The following is an 11308-nucleotide window of genomic DNA, read 5'->3' on the forward strand; positions in this document are numbered from 1 at the left end:
GAGAGTCATGATACCCCAGAAATGCCAACATCAGGTTTTGCAGCAACTACATGAAGGTCATGTTGGAATTGTCAAAATGAAGCTGCTCGCAAGGAGCCACTTCTGGTGGCCAGGTCTGGATCAACAGATAGAAAATATGGGAAAGAACTGTAGCGGATGTTTGGAAACCCTTCACATGCCTGCTCCTGTCCCAGTCCACCCACGGGAATGGCCCACAGAGCCATGGCAGAGAATTCATGTGGACTACGCTGGTCCCTTTGAAAAGCACATGTTTCTGGTTCTAGTTGGTGTCCATTCCAAATGGCCAGAGGTGTTTTGCACTGACTCCTCCACCTCAGCTCAGACGATAGAGTGTCTCAGGACAACGTTTGCACGCTTCGGATTGCCGCTGCAGCTAGTAAGTGACAACGCGCAAGCTTTTGTACATTTAAGTCAAGCCTTTGTAAGTGACGAGTTTACAAGATTCATGTCAGTAAATGGAATCAAACACTCAACCTCAGCTCCGTACCACCCTGCCACCAATGGGCTGGCAGAACGCTTTGTGCAAACCCTAAAGCAAGGACTCCGGGCAGCAAAACGAGATGAAGAGACTTTGCAAACAAAACTGGCCAAGTTCCTGGTCTCCTACCGAAACACCCCACATGCCACGACAAATGAAAGCCCAGCCGCATTGATGTTCGGGAGGCCTCTCCGCACACGGCTGGACATCATGAAGCCTAACAGGCGTAATGAAGTGCTGAACAAACAAGCCAAGATGCTCTCCGGTGGCCGGGAGCGCCATCTCCAAACAGGACAGGAAGTGATGGTGCGAGACTACAGAAGAGGAGGGAAATGGACAAGAGGGACCGTACATACACAAACGGGACCCAGAACATACCAGGTTCAAGTGATCCCAGACATAATGTGGCGGCATCACATTAACCAAATGCATTCCACGGAAAACAGCACAACAATCGAGAGAGAACAGGCACAGAGAGCTCCTGAGAGTGACACACAAGGAACTGTAGAGGATGGTGGAGCAGTAAAGAGACCCCAGGCTGAAAGAAGGGAATGTGTTGATGAAGGTGCTGCTATAGCAGAAGCTATAAGGGAGCAAGCACACACTGAGGATGTTCAGGAGCCTCCAGACAATCCTAGGCGCTACCCAGAACGAAGGCACAGTACACCAGACAGACTGGACTTATAAACAAACAAACAAAAACTAACTGTTCAAGTTCAAATTAAAAGATGCAAAATAACTACAACAAGTTCTGGGAAGTGTTTCAGTTGTGGTTTGGTAAAAGTAACTCTGATTGTATAAAAGAAGGAATGTTATGTTCTGTTAATTACTGATGTCCCCTTTAAGAACGGAGCACCCTTGGTCATGCGCAGTGTTGTTCTATGTTTATTCTGGTACTAACTCGTTTCAGTAAATGTGAAGCTCCAGTTCCATTTCTTGTATTCAGAGTCTTTCTTATTATATAAATAAGTAATAAGAGCTAAGACACTACACACAGTTTCCATTGTTTGGCAAAAACTGCATGCGCGCCTCGTTTCTTTCCGAGACCGACTCAACCAAAACATTTTTGGTGAATCCTTTAAAAATATATATATACACTGCTCAAAAAAAGTAAAGGGAACACTTAAACAACACAATGTAACTCCAAGTCAATCACACTTCTGTGAAATCAAACTGTCCACTTAGGAAGCAACACTGATTCTGACAAAAATTTCACATGCTGTTGTGCAAATGGAATAGACAAAAGGTGGGATTATAGGCAATTAGCAAGACACCCCCAATAAAGGAGTGGTTCTGCAGGTGTGACCACAGACCACTTCTCAGTTCCTATGCTTCCTGGCTGATGTTTTGGTCACTTTTGAATGCTGGCGGTGCTTTCACTCTAGTGGTAGCATGAGACGGAGTCTACAACCCACACAAGTGGCTCAGGTAGTGCAGCTCATCCAGGATGGCACATCAATGTGAGCTGTGGCAAGGTTGCTGGTGTCTGTCAGCTAGTGTCCAGAGCATGGAGGCGCTACCAGGAGACAGGCCAGTACATCAGGAGACGTGGAGGAGGCCGTAGGAGGGCAAACAACCCAGCAGCAGGACCGCTACCTCCGCCTTTGTGCAAGGAGGAGCAGGTGGGAGCACTGCCAGAGCCCTGCAAATGACCTCCAGCAGGCACCAAAATGTGCATGTGTCTGCTCAAACGGTCAGAAAACAGACTCCATGAGGGTGGTATGAGGGCCCGACGTCCACAGGTGGGGGTTGTGCTTACAGCCCAACACCGTGCAGGACGTTTGGCATTTGCCAGAGAATTGGTTGGTAAATTTGCCACTGGCGCCCTGTGCTCTTCACAGATGAAAGCAGGTTCACACTGAGCACATGTGACAGACGTGACAGAGTCTGGAGACGCCGTGGAGAACGTTCTGCTGCCTGCAACATCCTCCAGCATGACCGGTTTGGCGGTGGGTCAGTCATGGTGTGGGGTGGCATTCTTTGGGGGGCCGCACAGCCCTCCATGTGCTCGCCAGAGGTAGCCTGACTGCCATTAGGTACCGAGATGAGATCCTCAGACCCCTTGTGAGACCATATGCTGGTGCGGTGGCCCTGGGTTCCTCCTAATGCAAGACAATGCTAGACCTCATGTGGCTGGAGTGTTCAGCAGTTCCTGCAAGAGGAAGGCATTGATTGCATGGACTGGCCCGCCCGTTCCCCAGACCTGAATCCAATTGAGCACATCTGGGACATCATGTCTCGCTCTATCCACCAATGCCACGTTGCACCACAGACTGTCCAGGGAGTTGGCGGATGCTTTAGTCCAGGTCTGGGAGGAGATCCCTCAGGAGACCATCCGCCACCTCATCAGGAGCATGCCCAGGCATTATAGGAGGTCATACAGGCACGTGGGAGGCCACACACACTACTGAGCCTCATTTTACTTGTTTAAGGACATTACATCAAAGTTGGATCAGCCTGTAGTGTGGTTTTCCACTTTAATTTTGAGTGTGACTCCAAATCCAGACCTCCATGGGTTGATAAATTTGATTTCCATTGATAATTTTGTGTGATTTTGTTGTCAGCACATTCAACTATGAAAGAAAAAAGTATTTAATAAGAATATTTCATTCATCAGATCTAGGATGTGTTATTTTAGTGTTCCCTTATTTTTTTGAACAGTGTATATATATACAGTGGGGAGAACAAGTATTTGATACACTGACGATTTTGCAGGTTTTCCTACTTACAAAGCATGTAGAGGTCTGTAATTTTTATCATAGTACACTTCAACTGTGAGAGAAGGAATCTAAAAAAAAATCCAGAAAATCACATTGTATGATTTTTAAGTAATTAATTTGCATTTTATTGCATGACATAAGTATTTGATACATCAGAAAAGCAGAACTTAATATTTGGTACAGAAACCTTAGTTTGTAATTACAGAGATCATACGTTTCCTGTAGTCTTGGCCAGGTTTGCACACACTGCAGCAGGGATTTGGCCCACCTCCCTCCATACAGACCTTCCCAGATCCTTCAGGTTTCGGGGCTGTCGCTGGCAATACGGACTTTCGGCTCCCTCCAAAGATTTTCTATTGGTTCAGGTCTGGAGACTGGCATAGCCACTCCAGGACCTTGAGATCTTTCTTACGAGACCACTCCTTAGTTGCCCTGGCTGTGTGTGTTCGGGTCGTTGTCATGCTGGAAGACCCAGCCACGACCCATCTTCAATGCTCTTACTGAGGGAAGGAGGTTGTTGGTCAAGATCTCGCGATACATGGCCCCGTCCATCTCCCCCTCAATACGGTGCAGTCGTCCTGTCCCCTTTGCAGAAAAGCATCCCCAAGAATGATGTTTCCACCTCCATGCTTCACGGTTGGGATGGTGTTCTTGGGGTGTACTCATCCTCTATTCCTCCAAACACGGCGAGTGGAGTTTAGAGCAAAAAGCTCTATTTTTGTCTCATCAGACCAACATGACCTTCTCCCATCCTCCTCTGGATCATCCAGATGGTCATTGGCAAACTTCAGACGGGCCTGGACATGCGCTGGCTTGAGCAGGGGGACCTTGCGTGCGCTGCAGGATTTTAATCCATGACGGCGTAGTGTGTTACTAATGGTTTTCTTTGAGACTGTGGTCCCAGGTCTCTTCAGGTCATTGACCAGGTCCTGCCGTGTAGTTCTGGGCTGATCCCTCACATTCCTCATGATCATTGATGCCCCACAAGGTGAGATATTGCATGGAGCCCCAGACCGAGGGTGATTGACCGTCATCTTGAACTTCTTCCATTTTCTAATAATTGTTGCCAACAGTTGTTGCCTTCTCACCAAGCTGCTTGCCTATTGTCCTGTAGCCCATCCCAGCCTGTACAGGTCTACAATTTATCCCTGATGTCCTTACACAGTCTCTGGTCTTGCCATTGTGGAGAGGTTGGAGTCTGTTTTGATTGAGTGTGTGGACAGGTGTCTTTTATATCAGGTACGAGTCAAACAGGTGCAGTTAATACAGTAATGAGTGGAGAACAGGAGGGCTTCTTAAAGAAAAACTAACAGGTCTGTGAGAGCCGGAATTCTTACTGGTTGGTAGTGATCAAATACTTATGTCATGCAATAAAATGCAAATTATTACTTTAAAAATCATACAATGTGATTTTCTGGGATTTTTGTTTTAGACTTCCGTCTCTCACAGTTGAAGTGTACCTATGATAAAAATGACAGACCTCTACATGCTTTGTAAGTAGGAAAACCTGCAAAATCGGCAGTGTATCAAATACTTGTTCTCCCCACTGTATATAAAATAATGTACTGTGAAAGATGTTTATTTAGATTTTTAAAAGGTTATGCTGGACTAAATTGAGTCATATTAATTAATTGTTGGGGTACATGATGTAGTGTTGCATGAAGTTCGGAACTTAAACATTTCTATGGAAACTAAAATCCACACGGGATCCAAGCTGTCAAATCAAACATACTGGAATCATTATTTCTAAATTCAGAGAATATGTCCAGATAATGGGCAATTCTAATGTCATTTTTTTGTATTGTATCTGTAGTCTTTACATGTCAAAGTTATAACTTACTTCAGTGCCTGTTTGAGTGCTGGGTGTATAAAAAATTAAGAACACCTGCTCTTTCCATAACAGACTGACCAGGTAAATCCAGCTGAAAGCTATGAGCCCAAAATGATGTCACTTGTTAAATCCACCTCAATCATTGTAGATGAAGGGGAGGAGACAGGCTAAAGAAGTATTTTTAGGTCAAGATAATTGAGACATGGATTGTGTATGTGAGGGTGAACGGGCAAGACAAAATATTTCAGTGCCTTTGAACAGGAATGTTGTGTATCAAAAATCACAGATAATTATCCGACATGCGCAAAATGATTCGGTGAGAGGAAGGCAATGCAGGCGTCTGTAATTTTCGGTTTATCATCCCAGCTCTACCACAGCCACATTCTTATGGGATCCGAACTGTCCTCCCATTCCATGCTCCGCTGCAGATGACTGCACTGTCAGTGGGTCCCCCGCTCGTGAATGATAGATTGAAGACTTCTAATTGCTCCACCAAGTCGTGCAAGGGATAATGAGCTACCAGAACAATCTGGAGCGAATGTGACTCCCCCAGACTTCCACAATGCAGTGTTTTTCATTCGGGGTGCTTGTGCCTTTGCATTGTCTCTCTGTGTGACAAATGTGGAATGAAAGCGGTCAAAAATCCCTGTACTAACCCAGTCAGTGCTTTGAGTCCTCAAAAACATAGAGCTTTCAAGAGGATCTCATTTTGTGGTGGTCTGAAGTCAATAATGAGTGAGAAATTCACCGAAAGCACAAATATCATACCCCCAAGACATGCTAACCTCTCACCATTACAACAACAGGGGAGGTTAGCATTTTTGGGGGGGTGTATGATGGGTGTGTCTAACTTTCTCACTCATCATTATTCACGATTCACTCAGGACTATCCATAATCATGGTAGCATCCACATGAATGTAGATGTGTTCAGAAACATATTCTAAAATGACAAATTATTGACCATACATGTCTATTGGGCACAAAATAATCTGAAACACAACCAAAACAAACAGAAAATGCATCCAACAAATTTGTAGAGTCACAAGCTTGATGTAATCATTGCGTGCTAGAAACATGGGACCAAATACTACTTTCAGAGTCAATCTTAAATGAATCATTGCTTATTTGTCAACTGGTTCCAACCAACTCAATGCACCACATGTCAATCAGGAGCTCTGCTGGGGCAGTCCCAGCAGTTGTCTTATATACGGCTATACACAGACAAGTTATATTTGCATGATTTAGCATAAATAATTCATCATTACTGTTTTGTTTCATTCATGTGACCGACCAATACTAGTTCATAACATGTGACAGACCAATACCTCACGAGGCTCCTTATCTCTAAGCTGAGACCTTGAAACTGAGATAACTTTCATTCTCAAACAAGGTCTGGGCGTACTGCAAAATTGCAGCTACTGATTGTGAGGATTCGTTCAGTCAGTCACTTGCATGAACACAGAAATTGGTTTATAGAAAAAGCACAAACATATAGCATAGATATTGGTAAAATAGAAAAGCACAAGTATAACATTTCCATCACAAGAGCTCACTGTATTTTGAACTGCAATAAATGCTGCACTTATTAAGAATGGCCACGCAATTCCAGTCAAAATAGAAGATTGTAAGAAATACTGCTGCCTACCATTTATATATCCAGACTAACTCCATTTGTTGCCACTATCAATAAACCCAGTGGTTGTCAAGCTTTTGGACCTGCTGCCCCAAAAAAGGAGTGGTACAGAACTTGTGACCCACATGTACGTGTGCACACACCAACATGCGCGCAAATGTAGCATTACAGCCATCAATGTTGATGCATTTTCAAAACACAAGATAGGCTACAGAAATAAACTGTGTTTTACCCCTGCATTTGGTGCAGAAATTAATTCATGTTAGCATTCAATGTCAACTAGGGATATATCATGTCACTTCCCTGGAGTCCAGAGCAGGCAAAATTATACAGCCTTCATGTAGCGGAGGTAGCATGATCGGATGGAAACCATGTTCTGTCTGCACCGTGCCATCACTTTGGAGGGCAGCATGCTTGCAGAGTGCTCACTGCCGGCCCGACCAACCACCCTAGTTTCGTTTTGCATGAATTAACCATCTGGTTTATGTTACCATGCCAAACGTAGCATATCATACTCATTTGAGTGTCCCGGTTTACATTTGTTACATCTACTATGTTACATCTAGTCTATGAGACCTGGCTGGCCAGCCCAACCTGGAATAAACAAGCGTACAGTCAATAATGCAATAGAAAAAAACAAAGTCTGTATACAGTGTGTGCAAATGGCGTGAGGAGGTAAGGTAATAAATAGACCATAGTAGCGAAGTAATTACAATTTAGCAGATTAACACTGGAGTGATAGATGTGCAGATGATGATGTGCAAGTAGAAATACTGGTGTGCAAAAGAGCAGAAAAGTAAATAAAAGCAATATGGGAATGAGGTAGGTAGATTGGATGGGCTATGTACAGCTGCAGCGATCGGTTAGCTGCTCAGATAGCTGATGTTTAAAGTTAGTGAGGGAAATATAAGTCTAAGATCAACCCTAAATATAAGATCAACCCTACCTGGATGCCTGATAAGCGGAACAAGAGGAGGGGGTTCCTGAAGCAGCTGGGAAAGGCACTTGTAACCCCACACATTCAAAGAAGGGAGCACCTCCCCCACACAGCAGCCTCTGCAGCGCTTGTGAAAGCTGTTAAGGGGGCTGAATCTTGTCCTGATCCACCTGAGGCTGCAGCTGGGGCAGGCAAGAGAAGGAGATGCCAATTCTGCCCCCAACGAAGGACTGTAAAACAAATACTATGTGCTGCACATGTGAGAAATACATCTGCAAAGTCCATACACACACATTTGCATACTGTCCTATATGTGACAATTAGAGTTGATTGATTTATGGTTTTCACGTTTTTGTTTTCTATCTATTATCTTATTTTATTCTTATTTATTGTTGTTGTTTATACACCTTGTGGGTGGGGTCAATGGTTCAAAAAATGGGAGAAGACTAGTATTTTGTAGTTGAATTCCTCATTGTGCAGTATATAAGAATATATACATCACAAATGGTCCTTTTGTTCGATAATGTTCTTCTTTATATCCATAAAAACTCAGTTTAGCTGGCGCGCTTCAGTCAATAATCCACCCAGTTTCCCTCCATCAAAATGCATACAAAATGAATCCCAAACGTTACTAATAAACTTTTCAAAACAAGTCAAACAACGTTTATAATCAAACCTTAGGTACTCTAATATGTAAATAAACAATAACATTTAAGACAGAGAATCCTTATTGTCTTTCCCGGAGAAAAATACCAAAGAACACGCTCTCTTCCACGCGCGACACTGCAACACTACAGCCAAAATGGTAGCCACCTAGAAAAACTAAAATTTCTGGCTCATTTTTCCAAAAACCAGCATGAAACTCTTTCTGAAGACTGTTGACATCTAGTGGAAGACCTAGGGACTGCAATCTAGGAGGTATTCCATTGATTTTCCCATAGACAGCCATTTCAATGAGTGCTGAGCTCAACAACAAAAAATCCAGATGGATTCTCCTCGGGCTTTCACCTGCCATATCAGTTCTGTTATACTCACAGACATAACAAAACTTTAGAGTGTTTCCTATCCAATAGTATCAATTATATGCATATCCTAGATTCTGGTCCTGAGTAACAGGCAGTTTACTTTGGGCATGCTTTTCATCCGGACGTGAAAATACTGCCCCCTACCCAAGAGAGGTTAAATGCAGTCTTTCTGCATTGTGAAGAGGGAAAACCCAGATATTCAGAAAGTTTGTGATGAATGACAGGTTGTTTCTTCATGCAAAATAGATTTGGGGTTTAAAATTCATTTAAGCTGCTTTATTTTAGGGGTTTAGTGAATGTGGATAATTTTTTACCCTTAGGACAAGGGGAGTACACAGAATGTTAAGACTACACAAGGGTTAAATGTTGAATGTTGAAATCCTACCTTGTTTCTTCAGCATTTGATAAGCTTCACTGATCTTAGCCTCATCGGGTAAAGAGAGCGTCCAGCTGAAGAGCATATCTACCACTCTCTTCTTCACTACCTCCAACACTCTGTCACCTAGATACTGGAACAGGGTTCAGCTGGATGGATTCCATTTTAACAAAGCAACAAATGACAGTTGTTTATAGATCTATGGGGTCAAGGACCAATACAAAACAGTTGATATTATCTACTTACTTTAGGTGACACCACTTTGATGAGTTCGTTTAGAAAGTCTGGTGTCATTACATTACACTGACTTCTCTATGGACATCAGTGGACAGCTCTTCTCTCAAGGGCTCCTTGTCTGAAACCTATTGATGCTGCTTGTCTCCTCTTTGTTTCCGTTGATATTGATCGCGTATGATAAGTAATACGATGACATATGATACAATAAATCCAACTGATTTATCTGATTAGCAGCTGTTGAGTAGGGGAGTTCCGCATGCTGTCTGGAAGGTCAGGTGGGGAGACTGAGTGGGTTTTGGCTTGCCCCCAGGCAGGATGTTGAATTGGAGTTTTCCCTGTCATTATCACTTTGAACAAACTCTTCCTCTGCTTGCTAAGGGCGAATAGAGCCACTCTACAAATTGTTACTAACCCAAACACAGTATTGAACAATCAAACAAGAGCTAATGATTTATAAAATAATAATAATTCTAGTTATATTATTCTTTTCAACTTTGTTCTGATTTAATATCTTCAGTTTTGTTGGAAAGGAAAGGGTTAACACTGGATACTTTTTTTATCTTCAATCAGGATTTTTCTTTGGTGGTCTCTGGGGAGATAAATATAGCTAGCTAGGCCATCAGCACCTAGATAGGGAAAGATGTTGGGGTGAAACATTTGAGTGAATCAACCAATCACATTTTGACTTGTAATGGGTGGGGCCGTTTTTACAAAAAAACATACGGAAACGTCTGCCTTCCAGAAGGCCAACAGGTCACTGCTCAATAGTGAGCAGTAGTTTCAGGATGTTGAAATCAGGTTTATTTTTGGGTCTGAATTAAAGTTGAATATACTTATTTTCCTGTTGTTGAAAATACATATTTTACAGGTGTTGAAAATGTGTATTTTCCATATGTTGAAATCAGGCTCATTCTTGGTCACTGGTTACTTTGTGTGGTTAATGTGAAATGTGTTTTGCAATGGGAAGTAATAGTTTAGATTTGGTAAATTTCGATTGGGAAATGCTTAGCCTAATAGTTGTGTTTTTGTCGTCTTCGGATTGGGAACTACTGGCTTATTATGTTCAAGTGAAAGAACTGCTTATCCTTTAACATCATGCTGTGTGTGACTGCTGTCCATCAGCCCTATGCAGTGGTGTAGTGGTACCTAGAGAAGTGGGTATACTCTCATTTTGCCACTCAGGGGTGTAGGCATGAGTGGGCTTGGACACAGGCCAACTGGGAGCCAGGCTCTGCCCAATCAGATTGAGCAAAAACAAAAAAAGAAAACATTATTATAACAAAAATGGCCCACCCAGCGAAGGAAAAGCACCCTGTGTGAAAAATCCTATCTTATCCAATGGTTTTTTATTCGTTTTTCTATATATTATTTCTGATTTTCACTCTCAAAATCACTTTTTTAAATAGACAAATGACAACAATGCTTAAACCACATCAGGAGACCATTTTGGAGGTCTGAGTACTATTTTTGTAATAATAATGTTTTGTTTTTTCATTTTTGCTCAAACTGATTGGGCAGAGCCTGGCTCCCCAGTGGCTCCCCAGCCTGTGTCCACCCAAGCCCACTCATGTCTACATCCCTTATGCAAACAGCACATGATAACTGAATTGCGATTCACAAATAGCCTACTAACTAAGACTTTGGACCAATCTTTTTCAATATCTGGTTTGCATACCCATTGTTGCCTTAGTTTTCATTTACCGGTAGATAATCATAAGCTGAAACATCTTTCCTACCTACCCTACCCGCTACCGATGACATTCTTCGGTGAGCTGCTCCATGCCAAAACCGGTTGAGAGCTGAGCACTCTTACTGCCTGCAGATGATATTCCGCTGAAACTAGCGGCACGCATGTGAATATATTTCACATGCTTTGTGTTTTTTGTAGGCTACTTTGTGCATTATTTCTCTATTGTACTATTTACTTGATAAGTCGTATACCTCCACTACGCGACTTTGATACACATTAGTGGGGATTAAGAAGTGAGTATAGGCAATGCCCACTGAAAAAAAAGTGTGTATACCTGCATAGACTGTTGCCTCCACTAC

The sequence above is a fragment of the Salvelinus sp. IW2-2015 genome, unplaced genomic scaffold (genome assembly GCF_002910315.2).
Source record: "Salvelinus sp. IW2-2015 unplaced genomic scaffold, ASM291031v2 Un_scaffold1159, whole genome shotgun sequence".
Classification (NCBI taxonomy): domain Eukaryota; kingdom Metazoa; phylum Chordata; class Actinopteri; order Salmoniformes; family Salmonidae; genus Salvelinus; species Salvelinus sp. IW2-2015.